General features: G+C 44.5%; 1 protein-coding gene and 1 long non-coding RNA gene across 4 annotated transcripts in view; one reads left to right on the top strand and one right to left on the bottom strand.

Moving 5' to 3' along the window:
* Positions 1–15,045, top strand: part of LONP2 (lon peptidase 2, peroxisomal) — a 241,528-nt gene that overhangs the window by 187,588 nt on the left and 38,895 nt on the right. The gene's annotated exons all lie outside the window — the stretch shown is intronic.
* Positions 488–9,184, bottom strand: LOC115095167. 3 transcript variants are annotated; one of them, XR_003857704.1, is made up of 4 exons: positions 8,887–9,184; positions 7,964–8,101; positions 4,713–4,794; positions 488–750 (listed from the first exon to the last, which is right to left on the bottom strand). It is a non-coding gene; the product is annotated as an uncharacterized LOC115095167 (long non-coding RNA). The 3 variants fall into 3 exon arrangements; XR_003857705.1 differs by lacking the exon at positions 7,964–8,101; XR_003857706.1 differs by lacking the exon at positions 7,964–8,101 and having other exon boundaries at positions 9,105–9,182.

Consider the following 15,045-nt stretch of genomic DNA (forward strand, 5'->3'; position numbering starts at 1 on the left):
TGGTTCTGATTTGAACTGCCAGGGCCAAAAATAAACAAACCACACTGAAGATGGTCCTTCATGTTGTGCTGCATTTTAGAAAGGACATTTTGCTGCTAGGATTTCTTTGGCCATCTGCTTTTAACTCCAAGTGCAATAGTAATGTGTGCGCTGATAATTAAAACACCACCCAGATTCCCACATGGAATACTTAGTAATGAAATCACCACAATGTGTTTTTTTTCTTTGCCTTCTTATCTGTTCCAAGTCTTTCTGTGGGCTGCAGAAAAACGTTAAGTTTTGCTTCCTTTCTACCCTTACCTGAACAGTCAGCACTCGCCCTACCACCACCACTCATAATCTCTGCTAGTCATACGCAGCACACAAATTCTGACGACAGCATTCAGCACAAACAAAAACACGGTGAAGATAATTGCTACTGTCAGGCTCCCACGAGGGAAAACATTGAACGACGAGAACTCTGCATCAGAGAAAGGAAGCTGAAAAGAGCTGTGCAGTTTAGGCTTTATTACCGCTGCTCCTGAAATCAGCGAACGAGTTTGACACATCTTGCAAGGAATTGTTTGCTGCTGCGTTGCTGAGGGGGGTGCAGGCGGAGAAATCTTGTAAACTTCCTCCCGTCTTGTTCTCGAGCCCAGCCGTGGGATTTAAAATTCATGTATCGCGCAGTCTGTAGGGACTGATTTTGTTCAAGGGAATTGTCAAGTGTCCCGAGGCCCTCCAAGTCACTGCTTGAAATCCAGCTCGGGTCTGTAGAGAGACATTAAAAAAAAAAATGAGCTGCTGGTGTCTGTCCAGTTCCAGGAGCCCTAGCAGAAAGATTCACATTGCATCCCCTGCCAGATTTCTGTGAATGTTCATGCACACCTGGGTTCTGACTTACGACGAGGAACATGCATGCAAAAAGCAGAGAGAGCTGTATTTATTCTATGTCTCACTGACTAATCTGGGACTCTTTGCAATTGGTGCTTTTGGAGGTGAGGAAGGGAGTGAGGTTAGTACTTTGTTTTAGATTAGTGGTTTAGAAAAAACCCACTGAAGCTGGAATGTTATTTCTGAATAGGGAGTTTGTAGGGTCCACTGGGGAGACTGGGGACTAGCCCAGTGTCTCGCTGACGGGTCATCCGGGCTGTGTGCATGTGTACCAAGTTTCGGAGGGTGCCATGACTGTTGCCACCGTGACTAGGAGTTGGGCGAATGAAGGCCATGGTGCCGGACCCCCAGTAGAGTCTGATTTAGACCGAGTTAGAGGACAGGATAAAAACTATCAAACTTAATCAAGGAAAATAAACGAAATCTTTTCGGAATGAAGTCTGATGTGCCAACCACGTGGTTGGAGGCAGGATTCGATATTGCAGTCAGTGATAGGCGGACGGAAGGGAAGCTTGCCCAGGTTCCTGAACTCAATTGAAATCATATTTAAAGGGATTAATAGCGTATGCTGTAATTGCCCTGAAAGTCTAGGAGGCTGCAGATGCCATGCCGTCCCATAGTAATAGATATGATTTAACTGTTCCCTTGCCCTAGTTTTAAAATCAGATCAATAAATCCTCCTTGATGGTCACGGATTTCAAATACAAATGGTTTTACATTATCTCTACTTCTTCAAGGATTCTTTTTTTTTTTTTTTTTTAATGCAAATGGAGTTTTGGTTTTACACCAGATAAAAGAATTATTATTTTGTGAATAGCAACGGGTGCACTTTTCAGCAGACCAAGTTGATTTGGAAAGAGAGCTTTTTGCCAAAATGTTGCTTCACCTAGAAAGAAAAACAAAAAAATCAAAACCCTCTGACATGCCTGAAAAATGTTTTCACTGCAAAAGATGTTTTCATGAAGGGGTTTGTTTATCCTTGGCCCTCCGCCTTGGCATGAGTTCTGGGTTTCTAATCTACAGGGAAGCGAGTCCTTGGGCGCACACTCTAGTTTACAACCATTTCTGTGTTACAATGAATAACAGAATCTGCTCTTATGCGGCTCTCATTCTTAGCCTTGGTTTTAGAGCAAGTAATGCAAAAACATCAAACACAGTAAGAGCCAAGAAATGAAAAATGTTCTTAAAGGAACAGTAGGAGCAAACAGGTTTTTGATAATTGACTTGGAAGATAAAAATCATTCAGCTCTCCCTTTTTGGCTTCAGTTTATTAATCGAATTTCTAGAGAAGATAATAGCATTCTTGAAACACTTCTTCTTGTAGTAAACCATTGAAGAAATGCTTGGCACACAGAAGAAATGTGTGGTATGGCCTACCAGCGGCAGCGTTGTGCTCCAGTATCCAGTAGGCATGCACACAACGGAAGCAGATCAAAGGAGGGAACAGCACTCTACAAAATAGTAGATTTGTAATAGAAAACTAAAAGCTCTCGGGTACCAACCAAATTGCTGTGTTCAGAAATAGCACAACCCCAAAGCACATTACCTTCCTCCTGGATTTATGAGCCTCACTGACCAGATGGAAATATTAGTTCTCACGGGGCCTGATTCATCAAGGTCTTTTCTCAGACACAGAGTGGGAGAATAGCCTGACTGATCGAGATCCATGGATTTCACTTGTTCTTCATGTTATGAGTACAACTGGTCTCCTGAGATACTACAGCTGAAGGAACAGCCACAAAAGCCAGCCCTTGCTGTAGAAATCCACGGTGATTCTGCAAGGAATCGAGGAGTCCGGGGCTGGGTTGAACCGGAAGCCACCATGATGGCGACGGCCCGTTCGTCTCTCTCCCTCCCCATCCCGGTAAGGGCTTAGTGATCGGAGTTGGACAGTGGCAGCGCGGTGCCTTGGGCCGTTTCCTTTTCTGCTGCTGCCCAGTTGTCGGCATGTTGCAGTTGGCGCCACGCGCCTCAAGCCACAACAGCCTCTGGCAAAAGAGGAAGCAGCTTGATGTGCACCGTACAGTCACCAGTTTCAGGTCGATGAGGGAGAGAGCATGTAGGGGAGAATGGAATCATTGTGAGGTGGAGAAGGGACCAGAGGTGGTGTGGAGAAGTGAGTGAGGGAAGTAAAAAAGGGGGTGTGGGGAGTGAGAGACAGTATCTGCTCTCTTGCTCTCCTGATACAAGATCTCCCCCTCCCCAGTCTAGGGCCCCTACCCCTCTGTTTTCTCCCTTTTCCTCAATCCCCTCTCCCTCTGCTCCTGAATCCCACTCTGACCCTCTCCGCAAGATGCCTTGTCCATCTCTCCCTGACGAGATCCTCTTTACCTAGTCCCTTCCTCCCTCCCTTTCTTCCCAACACCTATAACTAAGATCCCCTTTTCCCAAAACAAAGGACAATTTAAATTTTCTAGACACTCAAGAAATGTCAGAAAACCACTTTACTTTTATAAAGTAAAATATGTATGTTATTTAATAAGCAACTTTATACCAATGTGCCACACAATTGCGAATTTTCTTGCTACAAAATCTACCCTTGAGCTGTAGCAGGAAACTGCACGTTCGGATTATAGTTGTCATTAAATATGAAGAAAAGGCTGTAGGCCAGGTCTGGTTTCTCCCAATTCAATGCTAGTTTGTATGGTGCCAGTTTCCTTAAGAATAGCAACACTTATTCATTCATTCATGTTTAGATGTGATGGTGGAGCATCTGATAATCCTGATCTCTCTTTGGGACTTATATATTTTCTCAAAGCCCAACCTGTTGGACAATCTGAAAATAAAATGGACAATTTCCACGCTGTCACCATAGGGATGAAGCCTGCGATGCTCTTTACCCCGGCCTTGACATCAGTTTTCAGAAAGAGCGTGTGCACATGCATTCCCTCGGAAACTTGCAGTGGATACAGAGTATGCGGGGACTTTAGCACCCGCTTTTCGTGTGGGTAGATTTTCTTCAGAAAATAGCACCCACAGACTTGAAACGACCATCCATGGGCATTGTTTTCCCTGTGCTGCCCAAACCGCACCCCCTGGGAACCCCTCCCCTAAATGTGGCTAAAATTACACGCATGTTAAACGTATTGAGGGGAGGGCGTCAACGGCTTAGAAAATTGTCTTCCAGTACTTGTCTACTAACAAAAAGAAACTCATAAATTCTTGGCAAAAAAAAAAAATCTAATTTAACTCATTTTAGAATTTGGAATAAACTGTAAATTCAACTTAAAGTGAAACGGATTTCAGGCATTTGTGTCCTAAAACTTTTGGATTGATTTAGATGAAATATTAAAGTAATCTTATGAGGGATGAAAGGAATTATTTAAACTATTGTGCACTAATAATTCCATTATTCAGTCCATCAGATAAAGACAAATCATTCAGAAGTGATTTAAGGATAACATGTTGGAGGAGGCAACAATCAAAAGATTTTTGCGTGGGTAAATGTGGTTTGGTCATTGCCTCACTTTGTTTAATGGTTTTTATGTTCTACTTTTCCTGCAAGACCAAAACGGAATACAAAAGTGGAAATAAGTCACGGCGTAATATAGCCCATAACAATGAAACAATGGATATTATAAAAACCTTAGAATCACAATCAATATAAAAAATTGGGCATGAAAATAACAACTTGATACAGTTTTAGTCCTCGATTGTTGTCTTTTGTCTAGCTAATGATCCAAAATTACACTATGATTGCACCAACCATTCCTACGTTACCTGAACAAAAACCATTGGCCCTGAGAGTATTGAAACTGGGGGAAGGCCTATCTTAAAAGTCAATATTTTGCAGCCTTTCTGAAGGACATACAGCAAGTACTCGTACATTGTGCACTTACCTTGGTAGAGCATTCCACAGTATGGGAGCAATCCCGAAAAAGACATTGTTTCTGGTCTTGATCAGTTTTCTCTCTTTTGGACCTGGGTAAACAAGTCAAATTTTAGTGGATGGTTAGAGTCTTCATGCTGGTTCATATCTTTCTGTGCAGGCCTTAAGGTAAGATGAGGCCAAATTATTCAGAATTTTAAGTCAAAATTAAAATTTAAATTTTGCTTGCTAATTTAATTGGTAACCAGTGACGCTCATGTTGACCTGGCTGATCTTGTCTCCATTCTCACTGTTATCTAACATGCTGCAATATTCTGAATTTGTTGGAGTCTAGGTATTAATCAAAATGCTAACCTTTGATATAGTGAATTGATGTAATCCAGGCAGGACATAACTACTGCCTGGATGACTGTATCTAAATCAGACGAGGATAGATAAGGATGGAGTAGTCTTAACGCATAATTGTAAAAATGGATGGCCACAATCTGAGCCTCCAGCTTCAATTGTGAGTCAAGTAAAACTCCAAAATTCTGAATTTCTGAGGTTAAGGTTAAACTAGTTATGCCCAGGGTCAGCTCCAGATTAATACAAGAAAACAATTTAAATGTAAAGTTTTGGCATATTTACAATCTTATTTGAATAATATTGCTCAGTAAAAGGCCTGTTTACTAAAGCTTTACTCACATTTTGTGTCTATGGGAAAAAATACTTAGTAAATGGGGTGCTAGGTTGGCTAATGTGGGAAAGCTCTTTTCTTTGCACTACCAGTGAGATGGTTCTTGATTTCTTGAGGTTTCTTTCAGAGCGTAACTGCTGTGTGCAGGCTGGCATTGATCACTTGCAGGCCGATTCAGTAAAGTCCGCGGGAGAGCGGACGAATGCCTGCTCTCTTGGCGCGCGCACAGGCCACTTGCCTGTGCGCGCGATTCTGTATTCAAATGAGGCCCGGCGGTAGAAACAGGCAAAAGGAGGCGCTAGGGACACTAGCGCGTCCCTAGCTCCTCCTTCTGGCCCGGAGCGGCGGGCTGTCAGCGGGTTTGACAGCCAACGCTCAATTTTGCCGGCATCGGTTCTCGAGCCCACTGACAGCCACAGGCCGACTTCAAAATTATTATTTTTTTTACCCTTCGGGACCTCCGACTTAATATCGCCATGATATTAAGTCGGAGGGTGCACAGAAAAGCAGTTTTTACTACTTTTCTGTGCACTTTCCCGGTACCTGAAGAAATTAGCGCCTACCTTTGGGTAGGTACCAATTTCTGAAAGCAAAATGCGCGGCTTGGCTGCACATTTTGTTTTCTGAATCGCGCGGGAATACCTGATAGGGCCATCAATATGTATTTGCATTAGGTTCGGCGGGTTGGACGCAAGTTTTCCCTTACCCCTTATTCAGTAAGGGGCCGAAAACGCGCGTCCAATGGCAGGGGTAACAGTGCCCTCCGTCGGAGCACACTGTACTGTATCGGCCCGTTGGTGAGGAGCCATGATGGGGGCTCCATGGCCTCTCCTGCCATTTGCTTTGAAGCCTGCTTAGCTGCTTCCATCATTATGAATCAAAGTGCGGTGGGGGGGCAGTTTTGCTCATCTTTAGCAGACACCCCCACTGTAGGTGGGGGGGGGGGGCAACTTTTTTTTTTTTTTTTTTTTAACTGGGGTGCCAGCTAAAGCTTTTCAAAGCCACAGGAAATTAGTTTTTCCATTTATTGTGGCTTTGAAATGTACTCTGAGTGGATTTTTTTTTTCCATCTTTTTCCTTTTTTTGTGGTTTTTTTTTTTTGTTTCTTGTTTTGCTTACTTTACTTTAATGCTGTTTTTTGGAGGGAGGCTTGCTTTTTATATTCTGTTGAGTTACTTCTTTCTTCCTTTTTGTTCTTCCTGCCTTCCCCTCTGTGTCCAAAATGCTGCCCTCCCCACTTCTCTTTTCAATCACTGTGGTCCAAATGGACAGCAAGGGCCAGCAATCACATTTCGATCACCCAAGTGTCTGATTTTTCCAACCCTGCCTGCAGCCTTCATGCTAATGTAATTTTGTGGTTTGTGTTTCATTTTATTGTTTGTATGTTTGTCAGTTTTATGCTTGTTTTGTATTTGCTGTATCTTTTTGATGTTCATTTTATTATTGTTATATATTTACATTCAGTTTGGTATTTTGTTTTCAGCTCTTTTTTTTTTTATATGAATGATTTAATTACTCGATTATTGTGTCTGTCTGGAGCCTCTGAATAGATCGGTGCTTTTATAAATCTCTAAATTAGGTAAAATAACTATATGTAAATATGGGAATAGCACAGACATCTGAAGAGCAGATTTAGGTAGAGGGCACCACCAGAAAACTCACCTTTTTTTAAAGTATAAAAATGAGTGAAATATTTTAATTAAGCTGCTATCAGTACAGTGTAGTAAATTCATAAGAGGCCATTTGCATGGGGTAACATTTGGGAAAAGTAATGATGTCCCTCTCAAAATTGTCATTTTTGCACATCTTTACAAAAAAAACCATGGAAATGTAACTTGAGCTCTCTTTTCCGTTCCTGTTTGGATATTGCTTTTCTTTCCATTGTACAGAACAGGGGGGGGGGGGCCTGTATGTGTTTCTTCCATGGGATCGGAAATCAGCAGACAGAAATGTTTTGGGACTAAATTCCAAGCGGTTATCGCTGCTCGCGGACCCAGCACTGCTTCCCCTCAACACCAGAGGGCTTCAGTTTGATTGCTGTGACCCAGTCCGATGGTCAGGATGAAGATTAACATTTAAGCCAATTATCCCGACCATCTTATTGGGCCCCACCAAAAAAAATGGAGGCCCTTGGCAGCTCCTGAAACCATCAGGAAATTTGGAAGTTTGGAGTTTTACCTGACTCACAATTGAAGTTGTAGGCTCAGGTTGCTGCCATCCATTTTTACAATGGTGCATTGTCAGGCCTACTCCATCCTTATCTGTCCTCATCTGGTTTAGGTACGGTCATCCAGGCAGTAGTGTTAGGTCTGCACCGGAGGGGAAATGATTCCCCGTCCCCGATGAAGCAGGAAAATGTGCTCCGGCTTTGTGTGTATGAGAGTCTGCGGGGTGCGTCTGTCTCTGCCGGCAACCAGGAGATGAGAGCGAGGGCCTGTGGGAGCCTGCACTGAGCCTGGCTGGTCTTAAGTTAGCAGCTGTGCCCTCCGGTGCGTGGGCTGATCTGCCCTCATGATGTCAGGCCACAAACCCTCATTGAGATACCCTTCGTTTATATTAGAAAGATTTTGTAGTATTACGGTTACTTTTTTTTTTTTTTTCAAAACCACATCATATCCTGTAAGTCAGGCGGTAAAGATGTGCGCGGTTTGCACGTGTGCAGCCGATGCTCCGTCTCTTCTGGCTGACTTCTTCCGCTAGTTGTTTCACAAATGTAAAAATATCTGAAAAAAAACAGTTTTAACATGACGATGGGGGAGTGTACAGCGACGGGCCTGAAATTCAGCGCAGTGCTCTGGCAGCTCGTGCCATTGCGAATTGGGACGCCGTAGTGGATTCCTCAGCTCCACCCCCCCCAGTGGGCTGCCAATGGGTCTGTTTTCAGGGGAGCCAGAATATACAAATTAGCCTAGTACTTGGAGCAAATGCATGCAAATATGTCTGTGAAATATTCACTGAGGGCATCTTGACAGTCAAGTCTTGTTGTTTGCAGCCCTAGAGGGCCGGTGTTTGTTTAGAGGAGCTGTTGGCAGTATTTTCTGTTGTACAGATGAAATGACAGTAAAATGCTTGTTAGTTTTGTTATGGGACCTAGCTAGCACTTAAATAAATAAATAAAACAGGGCTATCGGTCAGAATCTTTGGCACGCTGCTACTGTGCCAGCATTAGATGTCATCCATATAACATAAGACTGACAAGTGGATGCTCCAGCAGCTGCTGCTGGCGATTCCTCAGACTGAGCCAGTCGATGAGGCCTGAGCTATTTTGAGCCTGTCTTTTTTTTTTTTTTTTTTGAGAACTGGAGAGCCCCAACATATGCTGTTCCTGCAAAACTGCTAAAACTCTCCCAAGACGGGCGAAACCTCACAAAAAATTGCAAAGGGGGGGGCGAAGGAAACGGCTGGCAGGACGAGAGCATCGGATCAGGAAACGGTCATGCATTTTCATTAACTTTAAAGATTCCTGGCAAGAAAACAAAAAAAAATCCTTAACGCTTTCTTTCATGACCTGAAATAAGGCCGTGCAGCTACAGATGTTACAGATGTTTTCTTCTTGGGTTACTGGAATCCAAGATCTTCATCCCACCTACGGCTGCAATGTAAAGGTCACGGCATTACCGGAGAGCGGGGACCATACGCGCGGCGGATTGGTTTCTCGGTCTACGGATAAGAATGCAGAGAGGCTAACGAAGGGCGTGAAATCCTATAGCTCCTTGGTGTACGCACCAGGGAAGAGAGAGCAGCAGGTGCCCTTGCGTGCCGGAGATGATCCCCACGGTGTGTAAGAGAGATGGTGACACCGCCTTCCTGGAATGCCAAAAGTGCGGGTGTGCGCGTGCGCCGTCCCTCACACTGCAGCTTCAGCTCAAGGCAAAATCAGATGCCCCGTGTTCTTTCCGAGATAAGACGGCTCCATGCTGTGGCGCCAGTACCTGCTGCCGCTGCTTCCCGTTCTCGGCACGGTCTTCAGCCATCTTACGTTCTGCTTTACAGCGTGTTAGGGAACGTTGAATGCAAACCGCACTGAGGTGCAAGAACTGTTGCTATGAAGCGGACTCTGTTCCGTGGAAAAAAAATTTTTCTTCCTTTCCTTCAGTTTACCCAGCTTAATTGGGCAAAAGTAAAAACTATGGGGGCGATTTTCCAAGGGACTTTCTATTGATAAACTGCTCCCTGAGGGTGTAAAAAAAAAAAAAAAAGAAAATTTGCGCTGTGCTGACAGTCGCCTGGGAAAGGGACGGTGTTGGAGGGCAGGGCCGACGCACTCCATGGAAAATGTGTGGGGGGGTCATCTTTTGAAATTGCCACACCTGCTTCACCTTCCCCCCCCCCGCCATACCTACTTTGCACTCGGATAAAAACTCTCCTCCAGCACCACGCAAAGCGGATTTTTAAAGAGAAACTCTGGGGGGAGCTTATTTATTTAAAAATCTTGTATTCTGCACATTCCAAGCCAGTCCGTTTCAGTGTGGGTTTGCAAATGAATTTTGCAGACCCGTGTGGACCCATGAGCCTGCATTCTAAAAATTGTCCTCTGTATCTTTTGCCAGTGCCAGGCTTCCATCCTCTTCACTATTATAGTGTGCGGCCCCCTAAAATGTCAGCAGATTTGTGTGGCACTTACACAGGTGGTTCCAGACAGTGTGTTTATTGCAAGCCAGTCTGCTCTTAAAGTAAATTTTCATTATTTCTCTGCATTTTTGTGAAATAAAATTAAAAACTGTAAAATGCTGCTTGCATAAATATTCAACCCCCTCCAGACTAGTACTTGGCAGACCCATTATTTGCTGCAATAGCAGATTTAAATCTGTTGGAGTGTGTTTCTACCAGCTCTGCACACTGTTGGGCAGTGATTTTTGCCCATTCTCCCCTGGCAGATTTGCTCCAGGTGGTTCAGGATTGCTGGAGGTTGCTTATGGTCTGAAATTTTCAAATAGTGCCACAGATTCTCGATTGGATTGAGATCTGGATTTTGACTTGGCCATTGTAGGACATTTACCTTTTTGTTATTTAGCCAGTCCTGTGTTGCTTTGGCCTTGTGCTTGGGATCATTGTCCTGCTGAAAGGTGAACTTTCTCCCAAGTTTATTTTTACCGGTAGCAGACTGAAGCAGGTTGTCTTGCAGTATCTCCCTGTATATATTGCACCATCCATCCGTCCTTCCATTTTAACAAGATGTCCAGTCCCTGCTGAGGAAAAGCATCTCCACAACTTGATGCTGCCACCCTCATACTTTACAGTTGGGATGGTGTTTGCTGAGGGATGGGCATTGTTAGGTTTGTGTCATTCATAGTATTTTGAATCTTGGTCAAAAAGCTCCATTTTTGTTTCATTTGATGACAAAACCTTATCCCAGGTTTTAGCTGGGTCACTCTGATACTTTCTGGCAAACTCCAAATGTCTTCTTTCTAGCCACCCTCCCATGCAGGCCAGTTGTATGCAGAGCTGTTGACATGGCTGACTGTTGCCCCTCCAGTCTCAGCCACTGAACTCTGTAGCCCTTTCAAAGTGATTGTTGGCCTCCCTGTGGCTTCCCTCACAAGTCGTCTTTTTGCTGTGATGCTGACGTTTGAGGGACGGCCTTGTCTGGGTGATACGATGCAGCTTCCATTTCCTCACAATTGATCCAGCAGCACCTACTGGGATATCCAAGCACTTGGAGAATATTTTGTAGCCTTTTCCTATCCTGTGCATGTCTATAACTAATTTTCTTTTAACAGCTTTCCTTCAAATTCACAGTCTGACCAATGGTACTGGAATTAGGGGGGGGGATTTTATCCAGAAAAGCTGACCTTTTTAATGATTCACAGGTTGAGGCCAATTGTTAGGGCAATAACTTGGAGCTTCCACTGCACAGGGGTTGAATACTTATGCAAGCAGCATTTTTCAGTTTTTAATTTTATTTTACAAAACATGCAGAGGCATAATGAATTGTGACTTTGAAAATTTACTTTAAGATCATACTTGGTTTGCAATAAACATACTGCCTGGAACAATCTGTGTAAGTGTCATATGTAATCTACACAAATCTGACTTTTTAGGGGGGTTGAATACTTTTGCAAGCCCCTGCAGTTTTAAGCCATATTCTAATTCAATTTAACTGGAAAACTCTGCATGCAAAGTGATAGCAGACCTCAAAACTACAGCCAGAGTAAATTTACTCTTGCCAGACTTGTTCACTGGGGAAGGGGTTGGGGGTGAGGAAAGGATTCAGTCCACATTTTCTGTTACTTGTAACAGTGCCAGAAATTTCCCCTCTAGACTCGGAAGCACCTTGTATGTAGCTTAGGAGCCACTGACAAGGTAAGGTGAAGGACATAAGAGGACCCGCATTGTCGGCGATACTTACCTTGCAGTAAGGCAACTTCTGGCACTCATTTTCCAGAAAATGCTTTATAATGCCCCCACTTCCTTTCTGCCCTGGAGTTTTTCTCCCTCTCTTCCTACTTTCTCCCATCCACCATCTTCCCCGTTCGTACTTCTTCATAGCTTCCTCTTACCTACTTCAGGTCTTTTTGTGCTCTTCTGCACTGAGCCTTTCCTCCTGAGAGCAGTGCATGACCCAGACTCTTCCTCCACCCCTTTGTTCATTGTATTTACTCCCTTTCACCTCTGTACCTTCCCTGTTTTGTATGCTCTCTCCCTCCCCCCATCTTGTCTGCTCATCCAATCTAACCACTACTTGTCTCTTTTTTACCCTTTTTTCGTTTGTTATGGTGTCGTCTGGTTTCCGTTGATGCCCCCAGTGTCCGAGAACGATGTCCATCACGGACCTCCACGAGATGTGTGTCCTTTGCCCGGCGGCGTCGCACAATGTCTGGGGTTGCCACTTGTGTGCCCAGATGCCCCTAAGGGACGTCACACGATTTGATAAGATGGCAAAACTCTTCGGGTTGAGGAAGTCCGAGCGATCAGCATCATTTGCACCAATGGACCTTGGAGCCACATGGATGGACACCAAGCCATCGACATTGGTGCAGCTGTAGGCTCTGTTGATGCTCCTAGCAGATAGGGGTGCCAGGACCAGCCTCTATCTGTCTCTTCCAGGTTGAGGATGGGTTCATCGTCATCTGGAGAAAGTCTGGGCTGAGCACCAAGGGAAGTCGAGGAAGCATCAGCATCAGTCACCTTCAGTGCATGGTGCCAGGCTCGTGAAGGCACCGGTTCATGCTGTGATGCCCCCGAAATAACCCCGCAGCGAAGAGTGCCCATCCTCTATCGATGCCAGAGATCCACGGCTGTCTCCACTGGTCCTGGTGCCAGTCGCTGATCCTTCTTAGAGGATCCGAGGAAGATCTGGCCACCCCTGCTGCCTCCCAGTCGGTTTTGGCATTGGCAGCTTTTCAGGAGGAGTTAGAGTGCAGAGTCCAGAAGGCGGTGAAGCAGATGTTGTAGGGTATTGAGCCGGTGGCACCAACGGCGTCGATACCTGCACTTTCCTTGCTGGAACTGCTGCTGGAATGGCTCAGTATGCTCATTGGTGTGTTACTGACCCAGGTGGTGTCAGATCCCGGGAGGCCATCGATGCCAGCAGGGCACCACTGCTCATTTTCAATTCCTCCAAGGAGGAAGTCGAGGCCAGCAGGGACACTAAGGCCTGCCGGCCCCCATCCAACTTTGCCAGGGCCAGCACTGATACCACTTGTGCCCATGCCTCTAGACGAAGGCCAAGCACATAGGGCCCCCATCCCCTGTGGATTGCATTAAGGATGAGGCCCTGTATGACCCCTGGGGGGATGACACTGCAGAATCCTCCTCTGAGGACTCGGAGGATCTCCCTTCAGAGCAGATTCCTCCAGAAGAATGGAGGAGGTCTTCATCGGAGGACTTCACCTTCACAGGTTTTGTGCGGGTGATGGCGATCCCTTTTCACTTGATAACAGAGGAGGATGCCAAGCACAAGATGGTGGAAATCCTTCAATTTGTGGAGGCTTCTGGAGAGATCTTGGTGGTCCTGGTGCACAAAATCTTTAAGGAGTTGCTGCTGAGAATCTGGGAATACCCCCTCACTGTACCTCCTGTATTCAGAAAGGCGGATGGGGGTTTACCTCGTCCAACAGGCTACCAGATTTGAGAAGCAACAGCTGTCACACCAATCAGTAGTAGTTGAAGCTGCTCTCGGACCCATGCCTCGGCGCCTCCAGGAAGGATCACAGAGCAATGGTCGCTCTTGGTAGGAAAGTATTGCAGGGAGCCATGCTCATTGGCTGCATTACCTCTTTATCCAGCTCTACATGAGCCAATACTTGCACAACCTCTGGAAGCAGGTGCAGGAGGCGGCCAAGCGGCTGCCTCAACTGCAGCAAGATACCACCTTGTCGCTAGTGCGTCAGGGCCTGGTGTGTGGAAAACACGAGGTTCGTTCAATCTACGATGTTTTTGAGATGGCATTGAGTGTCTCTGCAGCAGGACTCGGCGCCCGCAGAATGTCATGCTCCGGGCCTCGGAAAGACTCTCTGACTTCTTGTGTACAGGAGAGAATCTCTTCAGAGATAAGATGAGGGATGCAGTGGCCCAGTTATGGGATCACTATGAGACCCTCCAAGAACTCTTCTCTAGCACTTCAGACCTTCCCTTCTTGGCCAGGAGATTATTGAACCAAATATATCCAGAGAGTACACCACAAAAAGTCAGCGATGCTCAATAATTAGACATAAATCAAGAAGAGAAAACTCTATCGCTGACCACAAAATATGCTTTCATTGAAAGTTTTAAATGTGTCTTTTTTCCATTTTCTTGATAATTTTTATGCACCTACACTGTGTAGAACGAAAAAGTTTACTATCTAAGTGTCTGTGAATTTAACAAAAATTTTTATGGAGTTGGTGGGAGGTTTCATACACTGTGTAGGTGTCCCCACACCAATACTTCATTGGTATATAATCATCAACCAACCTCCTCCTCCGTGTATAATTTTTTTTAAATTAAATGATTTTTAATAAAAGTCCCAAAGGAACTGCAGACTCTTCCGTGGCTATATGATCATGAAAAAAGATTTTTTTATGCGAATTAAACGCTTTGCAGGCTGTGAAGCTTTAAAGTGGGTTTTAAGGAGAGTCCTTATCCAGCTTCCCGCTTGTGTTGGCAGACTATATCAAACCTTGATGATCCCGACATGAACCGTCCATGTTTCAGACATTGTCTTTCCTCAAGGGAATGTACTGACAATATCCAGCCAACCTTATGGGGTCTCAACCTCTCCGTGCTATGATTCTTCTGATCTGTTTACTCAGATTCGCCACATCGTGTAGGTTTCCTCAGTCAAAAGCCTCCGGAAGAATTGTTAAATTCACAGACACTTAGATAGTAAACTTTTTCGTTCTACACAGTGTAGGTGCATAAAAATTATCAAGAAAATGGAAAAAAGACACATTTAAAACTTTCACTGAAAGCATATTTTTTGGTCAGCGATAGAGTTTTCTCTTCTTGATTTATGTCAGGAGATTAGTGAGGCAGGGTCAGAGGAAATCTTTTTTTTTTTTTTTAATTTTATTTTTATTGAATTTTCAAAATGTAAACACATTTATACTTATGCTCGAGAAATAAAGGAAAAACACATTTTTCCATTAACTGGAATTCTTCATGCACTTGATTAACATAACATGTAAATAGCTAAAGCCTTTTCCATAGTTTCAAGATAAATTAGGGGAGGGAAGCCATTAAGAAA

This window comes from Rhinatrema bivittatum, chromosome 7 (assembly GCF_901001135.1).
Source record: "Rhinatrema bivittatum chromosome 7, aRhiBiv1.1, whole genome shotgun sequence".
In the NCBI taxonomy this organism is placed as follows: domain Eukaryota; kingdom Metazoa; phylum Chordata; class Amphibia; order Gymnophiona; family Rhinatrematidae; genus Rhinatrema; species Rhinatrema bivittatum.